Below are 17,163 nucleotides of genomic sequence, written 5' to 3'. Positions count from 1 at the left end.
CAGAACACTAAGCAGTTTCTCAGAAAGCTTCTTTCCAGATTTGATCTGAGGATATTTCCTTTTTCACCATAGCCCTCTAAGGGCTTCCAAATATCACTTTGCCAATTCCACAAGAACTGTCTTAGCGAAAGGCTTCTTGAGGGGAAAGCTGTAACTCTGTGAGATGATTTCACAGAACACAAAGACGTTTCTCAGAAAGCTTCTTTCTCTTTGTTATCGGAGGATATTTCCTTTGGCCCTTTAGTCTTCAAAGGGATCCGAAATATCTGTTCTCAGATTCCACAGAAATAAGGTTAGCAAAGAGATCCACGAAATACAGATGTATCTCTGTGAGATGAATTAACAGAACACTAAGCAGTTTCTCAGAAAGCTTCTTTCCAGATTTCATCTGAGAATATTTCCTTTTTCACCATAGCCCTCTATGGGTTTCCAAATATCACTTTGCCAATTCTACAAGAACTGTCTTAGCGAAAGGCTTCTTGAGGGGAAAGCTGTAACTCGGTGAGATGATTTCACAGAACACAAAGAAGTTTCTCAGAAAGCTTCTTTCTCTTTGTTATCGGAGGATATTTCCTTTGGCCCTATAGTCGTCAAAGGGATCCGAAATATCTGTTCTCAGATTCCACAGAAATAAGTCTAGCAAAGAGATCCACGAAATACAGATGTAACTCTGTGAGATGAATTAACAGAACACTAAGCAGTATCTCAGAAAGCTTCTTTCCAGATTTCAACTGAGGATATTTCCTTTTTCACCATAGCCCTCTAGGGGTTCCAAATATCACTTTGCCAATTCCACAAGAACTGTCTTAGCGAAAGGCTTCTTGAGGGGAAAGCTGTAACTCTGTGAGATGATTTCACAGAACACAAAGAAGTTTCTCAGAAAGCTTCTTTCTCTTTGTTATCGGAGGATATTTCCTTTGGCCCTATAGTCTTCAATGGGATCCGAAATATCTGTTCTCAGATTCCACTGAAATAAGGCTAGCAAAGAGATCCACGAAATACAGATGTAACTCTGTGAGATGAATTAACAGAACACTAAGCAGTTTCTCAGAAAGCTTCTTTCCAGATTTCATCTGAGGATATTTCCTTTTTCACCATAGCCCTCTAAGGGCTTCCAAATATCACTTTGCCAATTCCACAAGAACTTTCTTAAGGAAAGGTTTCTTGAGGGGAAAGCTGTAACTCTGTGAGATGATTTCACAGAACACAAAGACGTTTCTCAGAAAGCTTCTTTCTCTTTGTTATCCGAGGATATTTCCTTGGGCCCTATAGTCTTCAAAGGGATCCGAAATATCTGTTCTTAGATTCCACAGAAATAAGTCTAGCAAAGAGATCCACGAAATACAGATGTAACTCTGTGAGATGAATTAACAGAACACTAAGCAGTTTCTCAGAAAGCTTCTTTCCAGATTTGATCTGAGGATATTTCCTTTTTCACCATAGCCCTCTAAGGGCTTCCAAATATCACTTTGCCAATTCCACAAGAACTGTCTTAGCGAAAGGCTTCTTGAGGGGAAAGCTGTAACTCTGTGAGATGATTTCACAGAACACAAAGACGTTTCTCAGAAAGCTTCTTTCTCTTTGTTATCGGAGGATATTTCCTTTGGCCCTTTAGTCTTCAAAGGGATCCGAAATATCTGTTCTCAGATTCCACAGAAATAAGGCTAGCAAAGAGATCCACGAAATACAGATGTATCTCTGTGAGATGAATTAACAGAACACTAAGCAGTTTCTCAGAAAGCTTCTTTCCAGATTTCATCTGAGAATATTTCCTTTTTCACCATAGCCCTCTATGGGTTTCCAAATATCACTTTGCCAATTCTACAAGAACTGTCTTAGCGAAAGGCTTCTTGAGGGGAAAGCTGTAACTCCGTGAGATGATTTCACAGAACACAAAGAAGTTTCTCAGAAAGCTTCTTTCTCTTTGTTATCGGAGGATATTTCCTTTGGCCCTATAGTCTTCAATGGGATCCGAAATATCTGTTCTCAGATTCCACAGAAATAAGGCTAGCAAAGAGATCCACGAAATACAGATGTAACTCTGTGAGATGAATTAACAGAACACTAAGCAGTTTCTCAGAAAGCTTCTTTCCAGATTTCATCTGAGGATATTTCCTTTTTCACCATAGCCCTCTATGGGCTTCCAAATATCACTTTGCCAATTCCACAAGAACTGTCTTAACGAAAGGTTTCTTGAGGGGAAAGCTGTAACTCTGTGAGACGATTTCACAGAACACAAAGACGTTTCTCAGAAAGCTTCTTTCTCTTTGTTATCGGAGGATATTTCCTTTGGCCCTATAGTCTTCAAAGGGATCCGAAATATCTGTTCTCAGATTCCACAGAAATAAGTCTAGCAAAGAGATCCACGAAATACAGATGTAACTCTGTGAGATGAATTAACAGAACACTAAGCAGTTTCTCAGAAAGCTTCTTTCCAGATTTCATCTGAGGATATTTCCTTTTTCACCATAGCCCTCTAAGGGCTTCCAAATATCACTTTACCAATTCCACAAGAACTGTCTTAGCGAAAGGCTTCTTGAGGGGAAAGCTGTAACTCTGTGAGATGATTTCACAGAACACAAAGACGTTTCTCAGAAAGCTTCTTTCTCTTTGTTATCGGAGGATATTTCCTTTGGCCCTTTAGTCTTCAAAGGGATCCGAAATATCTGTTCTCAGATTCCACAGAAATAAGGCTAGCAAAGAGATCCACGAAATACAGATAAAACTCTGTGAGATGAATTAACAGAACACTAAGCAGTTTCTCAGAAAGCTTCTTTCCAGATTTCATCTGAGGATATTTCCTTTTTCACCATAGCCCTCGATGGGCTTCCAAATATCACTTTTCCAATTCCACAAGAACTGTCTTAGCGAAAGGCTTCTTGAGAGGAAAGCTGCAACTCTGTGAGATGATTTCACAGAACACAAAGACGTGTCTCAGAAAGCTTCTTTCTCTTTGTTATCGGAGGATATTTCCTTTGGCCCTATAGTCTTCAAAGGGATCCGAAATATCTGTTCTCAGATTCCACAGAAATAAGGCTAGCAAGGAGATCCACGAAATACAGATGTAACTCTGTGAGATGAATTAACAGAACACTAAGCAGTTTCTCAGAAAGCTTCTTTCCAGATTTCATCTGAGGATATTTCCTTTTTCACCATAGCCCTGTAGGGGCTTCCAAATATCACTTTGCCAATTCCACAAGAACTGTCTTGGCGAAAGGCTTCTTGAGGGGAAAGCTGTAACTCTGTGAGATGATTTTACAGAATACAAAGAAGTTTCTCAGAAAGCTTCTTTCTCTTTGTTATCGGAGGATATTTCCTTTGGCCCTATAGTCTTCAATGGGATCCGACATATCTGTTCTCAGATTCCACAGAAATAAGGCTAGCAAAGAGATCCACGAAATACAGATGTAACTCTGTGAGATGAATTAACAGAACACTAAGCAGTTTCTCAGAAAGCTTCTTTCCAGATTTCATCTGAGGATATTTCCTTTTTCACCATAGCCCTCTATGGGCTTCCAAATATCACTTTGCCAATTCCACAAGAACTGTCTTAGCGAAAGGCTTCTTGAGGGGAAAGTTGTAACTCGGTGAGATGATTTCACAGAACACAAAGAAGTTTCTCAGTAAGCTTCTTTCTCTTTGTTATCGGAGGATATTTTCTTTTGCCCTATAGTCTTCAAAGGGATCCGAAATATCTGTTCTCAGATTCCACAGAAATAAGGCTAGCAAAGAGATCCACGAAATACAGATGTATCTCTGTGAGATGAATTAACAGAACACTAAGCAGTTTCTCAGAAAGCTTCTTTCCAGATTTCATCTGAGAATATTTCCTTTTTCACCATAGCCCGCTATGGGTTTCCAAATATCACTATGCCAATTCCACAAGAACTGTCTTAGCGAAAGGCTTCTTGAGGGGAAAGCTGTAACTCGGTGAGATGATTTCACAGAACACAAAGAAGTTTCTCAGAAAGCTTCTTTCTCTTTGTTATCGGAGGATATTTCCTTTGGCCCTATAGTCGTCAAAGGGATCCGAAATATCTGTTCTCAGATTCCACAGAAATAAGTCTAGCAAAGAGATCCACGAAATACAGATGTAACACTGTGAGATGATTTAACAGAACACTAAGCAGTATCTCAGAAAGCTTCTTTCCAGATTTCAACTGAGGATATTTCCTTTTTCACCATAGCCCTCTAGGGGTTCCAAATATCACTTTGCCAATTCCACAAGAACTGTCTTAGCGAAAGGATTCTTGAGGGGAAAGCTGTAACTCTGTGAGATGATTTCACAGAACACAAAGAAGTTTCTCAGAAAGCTTCTTTCTCTTTGTTATCGGAGGATATTTCCTTTGGCCCTATAGTCTTCAATGGGTTCCGAAACATCTGTTCTCAGATTCCACAGAAATAAGGCTAGCAAAGAGATCCACGAAATACAGATGTAACTCTGTGAGATGAATTAACAGAACACTAAGCAGTTTCTCAGAAGGCTTCTTTCCAGATTTCATCTGAGGATATTTCCTTTTTCACCATAGCCCTCTAAGGGCTTCCAAATATCACTTTGCCAATTCCACAAGAACTTTCTTAAGGAAAGGTTTCTTGAGGGGAAAGCTGTAACTCTGTGGGATGATTTCACAGAACACAAAGACGTTTCTCAGAAAGCTTCTTTCTCTTTGTTATCCGAGGATATTTCCTTTGGCCCTATAGTCTTCAAAGGGATCCGAAATATCTGTTCTCAGATTCCACAGAAATAAGTCTAGCAAAGAGATCCATGAAATACAGATGTAACTCTGTGAGATGAATTAACAGAACACTAAGCAGTTTCTCAGAAAGCTTCTTTCCAGATTTGATCTGAGGATATTTCCTTTTTCACCATAGCCCTCTAAGGGCTTCCAAATATCACTTTGCCAATTCCACAAGAACTGTCTTAGCGAAAGGCTTCTTGAGGGGAAAGCTGTAACTCTGTGAGATGATTTCACAGAACACAAAGACGTTTCTCAGAACCTTCTTTCTCTTTGTTATCGGAGGATATTTCCTTTGGCCCTTTAGTCTTCAAAGGGATCCGAAATATCTGTTCTCAGATTCCACAGAAATAAGGTTAGCAAAGAGAAACACGAAATACAGATGTATCTCTGTGAGATGAATTAACAGAACACTAAGCAGTTTCTCAGAAAGCTTCTTTCCAGATTTCATCTGAGAATATTTCCTTTTTCACCATAGCCCTCTATGGGTTTCCAAATATCACTTTGCCAATTCTACAAGAACTGTCTTAGCGAAAGGCTTCTTGAGGGGAAAGCTGTAACTCGGTGAGATGATTTCACAGAACACAAAGAAGTTTCTCAGAAAGCTTCTTTCTCTTTGTTATCGGAGGATATTTCCTTTGGCCCTATAGTCGTCAAAGGGATCCGAAATATCTGTTCTCAGATTCCACAGAAATAAGTCTAGCAAAGAGATCCACGAAATACAGATGTAACTCTGTGAGATGAATTAACAGAACACTAAGCAGTTTCTCAGAAAGCTTCTTTCCAGATTTCATCTGAGGATATTTCCTTTTTCACCATAGCCCTCTAAGGGCTTCCAAATATCACTTTGCCAATTCCACAAGAACTTTCTTAAGGAAAGGTTTCTTGAGGGGAAAGCTGTAACTCTGTGAGATGATTTCACAGAACACAAAGACGTTTCTCAGAAAGCTTCTTTCTCTTTGTTATCCGAGGATATTTCCTTGGGCCCTATAGTCTTCAAAGGGATCCGAAATATCTGTTCTTAGATTCCACAGAAATAAGTCTAGCAAAGAGATCCACGAAATACAGATGTAACTCTGTGAGATGAATTAACAGAACACTAAGCAGTTTCTCAGAAAGCTTCTTTCCAGATTTGATCTGAGGATATTTCCTTTTTCACCATAGCCCTCTAAGGGCTTCCAAATATCACTTTGCCAATTCCACAAGAACTGTCTTAGCGAAAGGCTTCTTGAGGGGAAAGCTGTAACTCTGTGAGATGATTTCACAGAACACAAAGACGTTTCTCAGAAAGCTTCTTTCTCTTTGTTATCGGAGGATATTTCCTTTGGCCCTTTAGTCTTCAAAGGGATCCGAAATATCTGTTCTCAGATTCCACAGAAATAAGGCTAGCAAAGAGATCCACGAAATACAGATGTATCTCTGTGAGATGAATTAACAGAACACTAAGCATTTTCTCAGAAAGCTTCTTTCCAGATTTCATCTGAGAATATTTCCTTTTTCACCATAGCCCTCTATGGGTTTCCAAATATCACTTTGCCAATTCTACAAGAACTGTCTTAACGAAAGGCTTCTTGAGGGGAAAGCTGTAACTCCGTGAGATGATTTCACAGAACACAAAGAAGTTTCTCAGAAAGCTTCTTTCTCTTTGTTATCGGAGGATATTTCCTTTGGCCCTATAGTCTTCAATGGGATCCGAAATATCTGTTCTCAGATTCCACAGAAATAAGGCTAGCAAAGAGATCCACGAAATACAGATGTAACTCTGTGAGATGAATTAACAGAACACTAAGCAGTTTCTCAGAAAGCTTCTTTCCAGATTTCATCTGAGGATATTTCCTTTTTCACCATAGCCCTCTATGGGCTTCCAAATATCACTTTGCCAATTCCACAAGAACTGTCTTAACGAAAGGTTTCTTGAGGGGAAAGCTGTAACTCTGTGAGACGATTTCACAGAACACAAAGACGTTTCTCAGAAAGCTTCTTTCTCTTTGTTATCGGAGGATATTTCCTTTGGCCCTATAGTCTTCAAAGGGATCCGAAATATCTGTTCTCAGATTCCACAGAAATAAGTCTAGCAAAGAGATCCACGAAATACAGATGTAACTCTGTGAGATGAATTAACAGAACACTAAGCAGTTTCTCAGAAAGCTTCTTTCCAGATTTCATCTGAGGATATTTCCTTTTTCACCATAGCCCTCTAAGGGCTTCCAAATATCACTTTGCCAATTCCACAAGAACTGTCTTAGCGAAAGGCTTCTTGAGGGGAAAGCTGTAACTCTGTGAGATGATTTCACAGAACACAAAGACGTTTCTCAGAAAGCTTCTTTCTCTTTGTTATCGGAGGATATTTCCTTTGGCCCTTTAGTCTTCAAAGGGATCCGAAATATCTGTTCTCAGATTCCACAGAAATAAGGCTAGCAAAGAGATCCACGAAATACAGATAAAACTCTGTGAGATGAATTAACAGAACACTAAGCAGTTTCTCAGAAAGCTTCTTTCCAGATTTCATCTGAGGATATTTCCTTTTTCACCATAGCCCTCGATGGGCTTCCAAATATCACTTTTCCAATTCCACAAGAACTGTCTTAGCGAAAGGCTTCTTGAGGGGAAAGCTGTAACTCTGTGAGATGATTTCACAGAACACAAAGAAGTTTCTCAGAAAGCTTCTTTCTCTTTGTTATCGGAGGATATTTCCTTTGGCCCTATAGTCTTCAATGGGATCCGAAATATCTGTTTTCAGATTCCACAGAAATAAGGCTAGCAAAGAGATCCAAGAAATACAGATGTATCTATGTGAGATGAATTAACAGAACACTGAGCAGTTTCTCAGAAAGCTTCTTTCCAGATTTCATCTGAGGATATTTCCTTTTTCACCATAGCCCTCTATGGGCTTCCAAATATCACTTTGCCAATTCCACAAGAACTGTCTTAGCGAAAGGCTTCTTGAGGGGAAAGCTGTAACTCTGTGAGATGATTTCACAGAACACAAAGAAGTTTCTCAGAAAGCTTTTTTCTCTTTGTTATCGGAGAATATTTCCTTTGGACCTATAGTCTTCAAAGGGATCCGAAATATCTGTTCTCAGATTCCACAGAAATAAGGCTAGCAAAGAGATCCACGAAATACAGATGTAACTCTGTGAGATGAATTAACAGAACACTAAGCAGTTTCTCAGAAAGCTTCTTCCCAGATTTCATCTGAGGATATTTCCTTTTTCACCATAGCCCTCCATGGGCTTCCAAATATCACTTTGCCAATTCCACAAGAACTGTCTTAGCGAAAGGCTTCTTGAGGGGAAAGCTGTAACTCTGTGAGATGATTTCACAGAACACAAAGAAGTTTCTCAGAAAGCTTCTTTCTCTTTGTTGTCGGAGGATATTTCCTTTGGCCCAATAGTCTTCACAGGGATCCGAAATATCTGTTCTCAGATTCCACAGAAATAAGTCTAGCAAAGAGATCCACGAAATACAGATGTAACTCTGTGAGATGAATTAACAGAACACTAAGCAGTTTCTCAGAAAGCTACTTTCCAGATTTCATCTGAGGATATTTCCTTTTTCACCATAGCCCTCTAAGGGCTTCCAAATATCACTTTGCCAATTCCACAAGAACTGTCTTAGCGAAAGGCTTCTTGAGGGGAAAGCTGTAACTCTGTGAGATGATTTCACAGAACACAAAGACGTTTCTCAGAAAGCTTCTTTCTCTTTGTTATCGGAGGATATTTCCTTTGGCCCTATAGTCTTCAATGGGATCCGAAATATCTGTTCTCAGATTCCACAGAAATAAGGCTAGCAAAGAGATCCACGAAATACAGATGTATCTCTGTGAGATGAATTAACAGAACACTAAGCAGTTTCTCAGAAAGCTTCTTTCCAGATTTCATCTGAGGATATTTCCTTTTTCACCATAGACCTCCATGGGCTTCCAAATATCACTTTGGCAATTCCACAAGAACTGTCTTAGCGAAAGGCTTCTTGAGGGGAAAGCTGTAACTCTGTGAGATGATTTCACGGAACACAAAGAAGTTTCTCAAAAAGCGTCTTTCTCTTTGTTATCGGAGGATATTTCTTTTGGCCCTTTAGTGTTCAGTGGGATCCGAAACATCTGTTCTCAGATTCCACAGAAATAAGGCTACCAAAGAGGTCCACGAAATACAGATGTAACTCGGTGAGATGAATAAACAGAACACTAAGCAGTTTCTCAGAAGGCTTCTTTCCAGATTTCATCTGAGGATATTTCCTTTTTCACCATAGCCCTCTATGGGCTTCCAAATATCACTTTGCCAATTCCACAAGAACTGTCTTAGCGAAAGGCTTCTTGAGGGGAAAGCTGTAACTCTGTGAGATGACTTCACAGAACACAAAGAAGTTTCTCAGAAAGCTTTTTTCTCTTTGTTATCGGAGGATATTTCCTTTGGACCTATAGTCTTCAAAGGGATCCGAAATATCTGTTCTCAGATTCCACAGAAATAAGGCTAGCAAAGAGATCCACGAAATACAGATGTAACTCTGTGAGATGAATTAACAGAACACTAAGCAGTTTCTCAGAAAGCTTCTTTCCAGATTTCATCTGAGGATATTTCCTTTTTCACTATAGCCCTCCATGGGCTTCCAAATATCACTTTGCCAATTCCACAAGAACTGTCTTAGCGAAAGGCTTCTTGAGGGGAAAGCTGTAACTCGGTGAGATGATTTCACAGAACACAAAGACGTTTCTCAGAAAGCTTCTTTCTCTTTGTTATCGGAGGATATTTCCTTTGGCCCTATAGTCTTCAATGGGATCCGAAATATCTGTTCTCAGATTTCACAGAAATAAGTCTAGCAAAGAGATCCACGAAATACAGATGTAACTCTGTGAGATTAATTAACAGAACACTAAGCAGTATCTCAGAAAGCTTCTTTCCAGATTTCAACTGAGGATATTTCCTTTTTCACCATAGCCCTCTATGGGCTTCCAAATATCACTTTGCCAATTCCACAAGAACTGTCTTAGCGAAAGGCTTCTTGAGGGGAAAGCTGTAACTCTGTGAGATGATTTCACAGAACACAAAGACGTTTCTCAGAAAGCTTCTTTCTCTTTGTTATCGGACGATATTTCCTTTGGCCCTATAGTCTTCAAAGGGATCCGAAATATCTGTTCTCAGATTCCACAGAAATAAGTCTAGCAAAGAGATCCACGAAATACAGATGTAACTCTGTGAGATGAATTAACAGAACACTAAGCAGTTTCTCAGAAAGCTTCTTTCCAGATTTCATCTGAGGATATTTCCTTTTTCACCATAGCCCTCTAAGGGCTTCCAAATATCACTTTGCCAATTCCACAAGAACTGTCTTAGCGAAAGGCTTCTTGAGGTGAAAGCTGTAACTCTGTGAGATGATTTCACAGAACACAAAGACGTTTCTCAGAAAGCTTCTTTCTCTTTGTTATCGGAGGATATTTCCTTTGGCCCTTTAGTCATCAAAGGGATCCGAAATATCTGTTCTCAGATTCCACAGAAATAAGGCTAGCAAAGAGATCCACGAAATACAGATATAACTCTGTGAGATGAATTAACAGAACACTAAGCAGTTTCTCAGAAAGCTTCTTTCCAGATTTCATCTGAGGATATTTCCTTTTTCACCATAGCCCTCGATGGGCTTCCAAATATCACTTTTCCAATTCCACAAGAACTGTCTTAGCGAAAGGCTTCTTGAGGGGAAAGCTGTAACTCTGTGAGATGATTTCACAGAACACAAAGAAGTTTCTCAGAAAGCTTCTTTCTCTTTGTTATCGGAGGATATTTCCTTTGGCCCTATAGTCTTCAATGGGATCCGAAATATCTGTTCTCAGATTCCACAGAAATAAGGCTAGCAAAGAGATCAACGAAATACAGACGTATCTCTGTGAGATGAATTAACAGAACACTGAGCAGTTTCTCAGAAAGCTTCTTTCCAGATTTCATCTGAGGATATTTCCTTTTTCACCGTAGACCTCCATGGGCTTCCAAATATCACTTTGCCAATTCCACAAGAATTGTCTTAGCGAAAGGCTTCTTGAGGGGAAAGCTGTAACTCTGTGAGATGATTTCACGGAACACAAAGAAGTTTCTCAAAAAGCGTCTTTCTCTTTGTTATCGGAGGATATTTCTTTTGGCCCTTTAGTGTTCAATGGGATCCGAAACATCTGTTCTCAGATTCCACAGAAAAAAGGCTAGCAGAGAGATCCACGAAATACAGATGTAACTCGGTGAGATGAATTAACAGAACACTAAGCAGTTTCTCAGAAAGCTTCTTCACAGATTTCATCTGAGGATATTTCCTTTTTCACCGTAGCCCTCTATGGGCTTCCAAATATCACTTTGCCAATTCCACAAGAACTGTCTTAGTGAAAGGCTTCTTGAGGGGAAAGCTGTAACTCGGTGAGATGATTTCACAGAACACAAAGAAGTTTCTCAGTAAGCTTCTTTCTCTTTGTTATCGGAGGATATTTTCTTTTGCCCTATAGTCTTCAAAGGGATCCGAAATATCTGTTCTCAGATTCCACAGAAATAAGGCCTGCAAAGAGATCCACGAAATACAGATGTATCTCTGTGAGATGAATTAACAGAACACTAAGCAGTTTCTCAGAAATCTTCTTTCCAGATTTCATCTGAGAATATTTCCTTTTTCACCGTAGCCCTCTATGGGTTTCCAAATATCACTTTGCCAATTCCACAAGAACTGTCTTAGCGAAAGGCTTCTTGAGGGGAAAGCTGTAACTCTGTGAGATGATTTCACAGAACACAAAGAAGTTTCTCAGAAAGCGTCTTTCTCTTTGTTATCGGAGGATATTTCTTTTGGCCCTTTAGTGTTCAATGGGATCCGAAACATCTGTTCTCAGATTCCACAGAAATAAGGCTAGCAAATAGATCCACGAAATACAGATGTAACTCGGTGAGATGAATTAACAAACACTAAGCAGTTTCTCAGAAGGCTTATTTCCAGATTTCATCTGAGGATATTTCCTTTTTCACCATAGCCCTCTATGGGCTTCCAAATATCACTTTTCCAATTCCACAAGAACTGTCTTAGCGAAAGGCTTCTTGAGGGGAAAGCTGTAACTCTGTGAAGTGATTTCACAGAACACAAAGAAGTTTCTCAGAAAGCTTTTTTCTCTTTGTTATCGGAGGATATTTCCTTTGGACCTATAGTCTTCAAAGGGATCCGAAATATCTGTTCTCAGATTCCACAGAAATAAGGCTAGCAAAGAGATCCACGAAATACAGATGTAACTCTGTGAGATGAATTAACAGAACACTAAGCAGTTTCTCAGAAAGCTTCTTTCCAGATTTCATCTGAGGATATTTCCTTTTTCACCATAGCCCTCCATGGGCTTCCAAATATCACTTTGCCAATTCCACAAGAACTGTCTTAGCGAAAGCCTTCTTGAGGGGAAAGCTGTAACTCTGTGAGATGATTTCACAGAAAACAAAGACGTGTCTCAGAAAGCTTCTTTCTCTTTGTTATCGGAGGATATTTCCTTTGGCCCTATAGTCTTCAAAGGGATCCGAAATATCTGTTCTCAGATTCCACAGAAATAAGTCTAGCAAAGAGATCCACGAAATACAGATGTAACTCTGTGAGATGAATTAACAGAACACTAAGCAGTTTCTCGGAAAGCTTCTTTCCAGATTTCATCTGAGGATATTTCCTTTTTCACGATACCTTCTATGGGCTTCCAAATATCACTTTGCCAATTCCACAAGAACTGTCTTAGCGAAAGGCTTCTTGAGGGGAAAGCTGTAACTCAGTGAGATGATTTCACAGAACACAAAGAAGTTTCTCAGAAAGCTTCTTTCTCTTTGTTATCAGAGGATATTTCCTTTGGCCCTATAGTCTTCAATGGGATCCGAAATATCTGTTCTCAGATTCCACAGAAATAAGGCTAGCAAAGAGATCCACGAAATACAGATGTAACTCTGTGAGATGAATTAACAGAACACTAAGCAGTTTCTCAGAATGCTTCTTTCCAGATTTCATCTGAGGATATTTCCTTTTTCACCATAGCCCTCTATGGGCTTCCAAATATCACTTTGCCAATTCCACAAGAACTGTCTTAGCGAAAGGCTTCTTGAGGGGAAAGCTGTAACTCTGTGAGATGATTTCCCAGAACACAAAGAAGTTTCTCAGAAAGCTTTTTTATCTTTGTTATCGGAGGATATTTCCTTGGCCCTATAGTCTTCAAAGGGATCCGAAATATCTGTTCTCAGATTCCACAGAAATAAGGCTAGCAAAGAGATCCACGAAATACAGATGTAACTCTGTGAGATGAATTAACAGAACACTAAGCAGTTTCTCAGAAAGCTTCTTTCCAGATTTCATCTGAGGATATTTCCTTTTTCACCATAGCCCTCCATGGGCTTTCAAATATCACTTTGCCAATTCCACAAGAACTGTCTTAGCGAAAGGCTTCTTGAGGGGAAAGCTGTAACTCTGTGAGGTGATTTCACAGAACACAAAGAAGTGTCTCAGAAAGCTTCTTTCTCTTTGTTATCGGAGGATATTTCCTTTGGCCCTATAGTCTTCAAAGGGATCCGAAATATCTGCTCTCAGATTCCACAGAAATAAGGCTAGCAAAGAGATCCACGAAATACAGATGTAACTCTGTGAGATGAATTAACAGAACACTAAGCAGTTTCTCAGAAAGCTTCTTTCCAGATTTCATCTGAGGATATTTCCTTTTTCACCATAGCCCTCCATGGGCTTCCAAATATCACTTTGCCAATTCCACAAGAACTGTCTTAGCGAAAGCCTTCTTGAGGGGAAAGCTGTAACTCTGTGAGATGATTTCACAGAACACAAAGACGTGTCTCAGAAAGCTTCTTTCTCTTTGTTATCGGAGGATATTTCCTTTGGACCTATAGTCTTCAAAGGGATCCGAAATATCTGTTCTCAGATTCCACAGAAATAAGTCTAGCAAAGAGATCCACGAAATACAGATGTAACTCTGTGAGATGAATTAACAGAACACTAAGCAGTTTCTCGGAAAGCTTCTTTCCAGATTTCATCTGAGGATATTTCCTTTTTCACGATACCTTCTATGGGCTTCCAAATATCACTTTGCCAATTCCACAAGAACTGTCTTAGCGAAAGGCTTCTTGAGGGGAAAGCTGTAACTCAGTGAGATGATTTCACAGAACACAAAGAAGTTTCTCAGAAAGCTTCTTTCTCTTTGTTATCGGAGGATATTTCCTTTGGCCCTATAGTCTTCAATGGGATCCGAAATATCTGTTCTCAGATTCCACAGAAATAAGGCTAGCAAAGAGATCCACGAAATACAGATGTAACTCTGTGAGATGAATTAACAGAACACTAAGCAGTTTCTCAGAATGCTTCTTTCCAGATTTCATCTGAGGATATTTCCTTTTTCACCATAGCCCTCTATGGGCTTCCAAATATCACTTTGCCAATTCCACAAGAACTGTCTTAGCGAAAGGCTTCTTGAGGGGAAAGCTGTAACTCTGTGAGATGATTTCCCAGAACACAAAGAAGTTTCTCAGAAAGCTTTTTTATCTTTGTTATCGGAGGATATTTCCTTGGCCCTATAGTCTTCAAAGGGATCCGAAATATCTGTTCTCAGATTCCACAGAAATAAGGCTAGCAAAGAGATGCACGAAATACAGATGTAACTCTGTGAGATGAATTAACAGAACACTAAGCAGTTTCTCAGAAAGCTTCTTTCCAGATTTCATCTGAGGATATTTCCTTTTTCACCATAGCCCTCCATGAGCTTTCAAATATCACTTTGCCAATTCCACAAGAACTGTCTTAGCGAAAGGCTTCTTGAGGGGAAAGCTGTAACTCTGTGAGGTGATTTCACAGAACACAAAGAAGTGTCTCAGAAAGCTTCTTTCTCTTTGTTATCGGAGGATATTTCCTTTGGCCCTATAGTCTTCAAAGGGATCCGAAATATCTGCTCTCAGATTCCACAGAAATAAGGCTAGCAAAGAGATCCACGAAATACAGATGTAACTCTGTGAGATGAATTAACAGAACACTAAGCAGTTTCTCAGAAAGCTTCTTTCCAGATTTCATCTGAGGATATTTCCTTTTTCACCATAACCCTCTATGGGCTTCCAAATATCACTTTGCCAATTCCACAAGAACTGTCTTAGCGAAAGGCTTCTTGAGGCGAAAGCTGTAACTCTGTGAGATGATTTCAGAGAACACAAAGAAGTTTCTCAGAAAGCTTCTTTCTCTTTGTTATCGAAGGATATTTCCTTTGGCCCTATAGTCTTCAATGGGATCCGAAATATCTGTTTTCAGATTCCACAGAAATAAGGCTAGCAAAGAGATCCACGAAATACAGATGTAACTCTGTGAGTGGAAGTCACACATCACAGAGCAGTTTCTCAGAAAGCTTCTTTCCAGATTTCATCTGAGGATATTTCCTTTTTCACCATAGCCCTCTATGGGCTTCCAAATATCACTTTGCCAATTCCACAAGAACTGTCTTAGCGAAAGGCTACTTGAGGGGAAAGCTGCAACTCTGTGAGATGATTTCACAGAACACAAAGAAGTTTCTCAGAAAGCTTCTTTCTCTTTGCTATCGGAGGATATTTCCTTTGGCACTATAGTCTTCAAAGGGATCCGAAATATCTGTTCTCAGATACCACAGAAATAAGGCTAGCAAAGAGATCCACGAAATACAGATGTAACTCTGTGAGATGAATTAACAGAACACTAAGCAGTTTCTCAGAAAGCTTCTTTCCAGATTTCATCTGAGGATATTTCCTTTTTCACCATAGCCCTCTATGGGCTTCCAAATATCACTTTGCCAATTCCACAAGAACTGTCTTAGCGAAAGGCTTCTTGAGGGGAAAGCTGTAACTCTGTGAGATGATTTCACAGAACACAAAGAAGTTTCTCAGAAAGCTTCTTTCTCTTTGTTATCGGAGGATATTTCCTTTGGCCCTATAGTCTTCAATGGGATCCGAAATATCTGTTCTCAGATTCCACAGAAATAAGGCTAGCAAAGAGATCCACGAAATACAGATGTAACTCTGTGAGATGAATTAACAAAACACTAAGCAGTTTTTCAGAAAGCTTCTTTCCAGATTTCATCTGAGGATATTTCCTTTTTCACCATAGCCCTCTAAGGGCTTCCAAATATCACTTTGTCAATTCCACAAGAACTGTCTTAGCGAAAGGCTTCTTGAGGGGAAAGCTGTAACTCTGTGAGATGATTTCACAGACAGAGGGAAGTTTCTCAGAAAGCTTCTTTCTCTTTGTTATCGGAGGATATTTCCTTTGGCCCTATAGTCTTCAAAGGGATCCAAAATATCTGTTCTCAGATTCCACAGAAATAAGGCTAGCAAAGAGATCCACGAAATACAGATGTAACTCTGTGAGTGGAAGTCACACATCACAGAGCAGTTTCTCAGAAAGCTTCTTTCCAGATTTCATCTGAGGATATTTCCTTTTTCACCATAGCCCTCTAAGGGCTTCCAAATATCACTTTGCCAATTCCACAAGAACTGTCTTAGCGAAAGGCTTCTTGAGGGGAAAGCTGTAACTCTGTGAGATGATTTCACAGAACACAAAGAAGTTTCTCAGAAATCTTCTTTCTCTTTGTTATCGGAAGTTATTTCCTCTGGCCCTATAGTCTTTAGAGGGAACCGAAATATCTGTTCTCAGATTCCAGAGAAATAAGGCTAGCAAAGAGATCCACGAAATACAGATGTAACTCTGTGAGATGAATTAACAGAACACTAAGTAGTTTCTCAGAAAGCTTCTTTCCAGACTTCATCTGAGGATATTTCCTTTTTCACCATAGCCCTCTATGCGCTTCCAAATGTCACTTTGCCAATTCCACAAGAACTGTCTTAGCGAAAGGCTTCTTGAGTGGAAAGCTGTAACTGTGTGAGATGATTTCACGGAACACAAAGAAGTTTCTCAGAAAGCTTCTTTCTCTTTGTTATCGGAGGATATTTCCTTTGGCCCTATAGTCTTCAAAGGGATCCGAAATATCTGTTCTCAGATTCCATAGAAATAAGGCTAGCAAAGAGATCCACGAAATACAGATGTAACGCTGTGAGTGGAAGTCACACATGACAGAGCAGTTTCTCAGGGAGCTTCTTTCCAGATTTCATCTGAGGATATTTCCTTTTTCACCATAGCCCTCTGTGAGCTTCCAAATATCACTTTGCCAATTCCACAAGAACTGTCTTAGCGAAAGGCTTCTTGAGCGGAAAGCTGTAACTCTGTGAGATGATTTCACAGAACACAAAGAAGTTTCTCAGAAAGCTTCTTTCTCTTTATTATCGGAGGATATTTCCTTTGCCCCTATAGTCTTCATAGGGATCCGAAATATCTGTTCTCAGATTCCACAGAAATGAGGCTAGCAAAGAGATCCACAAAATATAGATTTAATTCTGTGAGATGAGTTAACAGAACACTAAGCAGTTTCTCA

This window comes from Macaca nemestrina, chromosome 20, assembly GCF_043159975.1.
Source record: "Macaca nemestrina isolate mMacNem1 chromosome 20, mMacNem.hap1, whole genome shotgun sequence".
Classification (NCBI taxonomy): domain Eukaryota; kingdom Metazoa; phylum Chordata; class Mammalia; order Primates; family Cercopithecidae; genus Macaca; species Macaca nemestrina.
Note: the sequence above shows the minus strand (reverse complement) of the source record.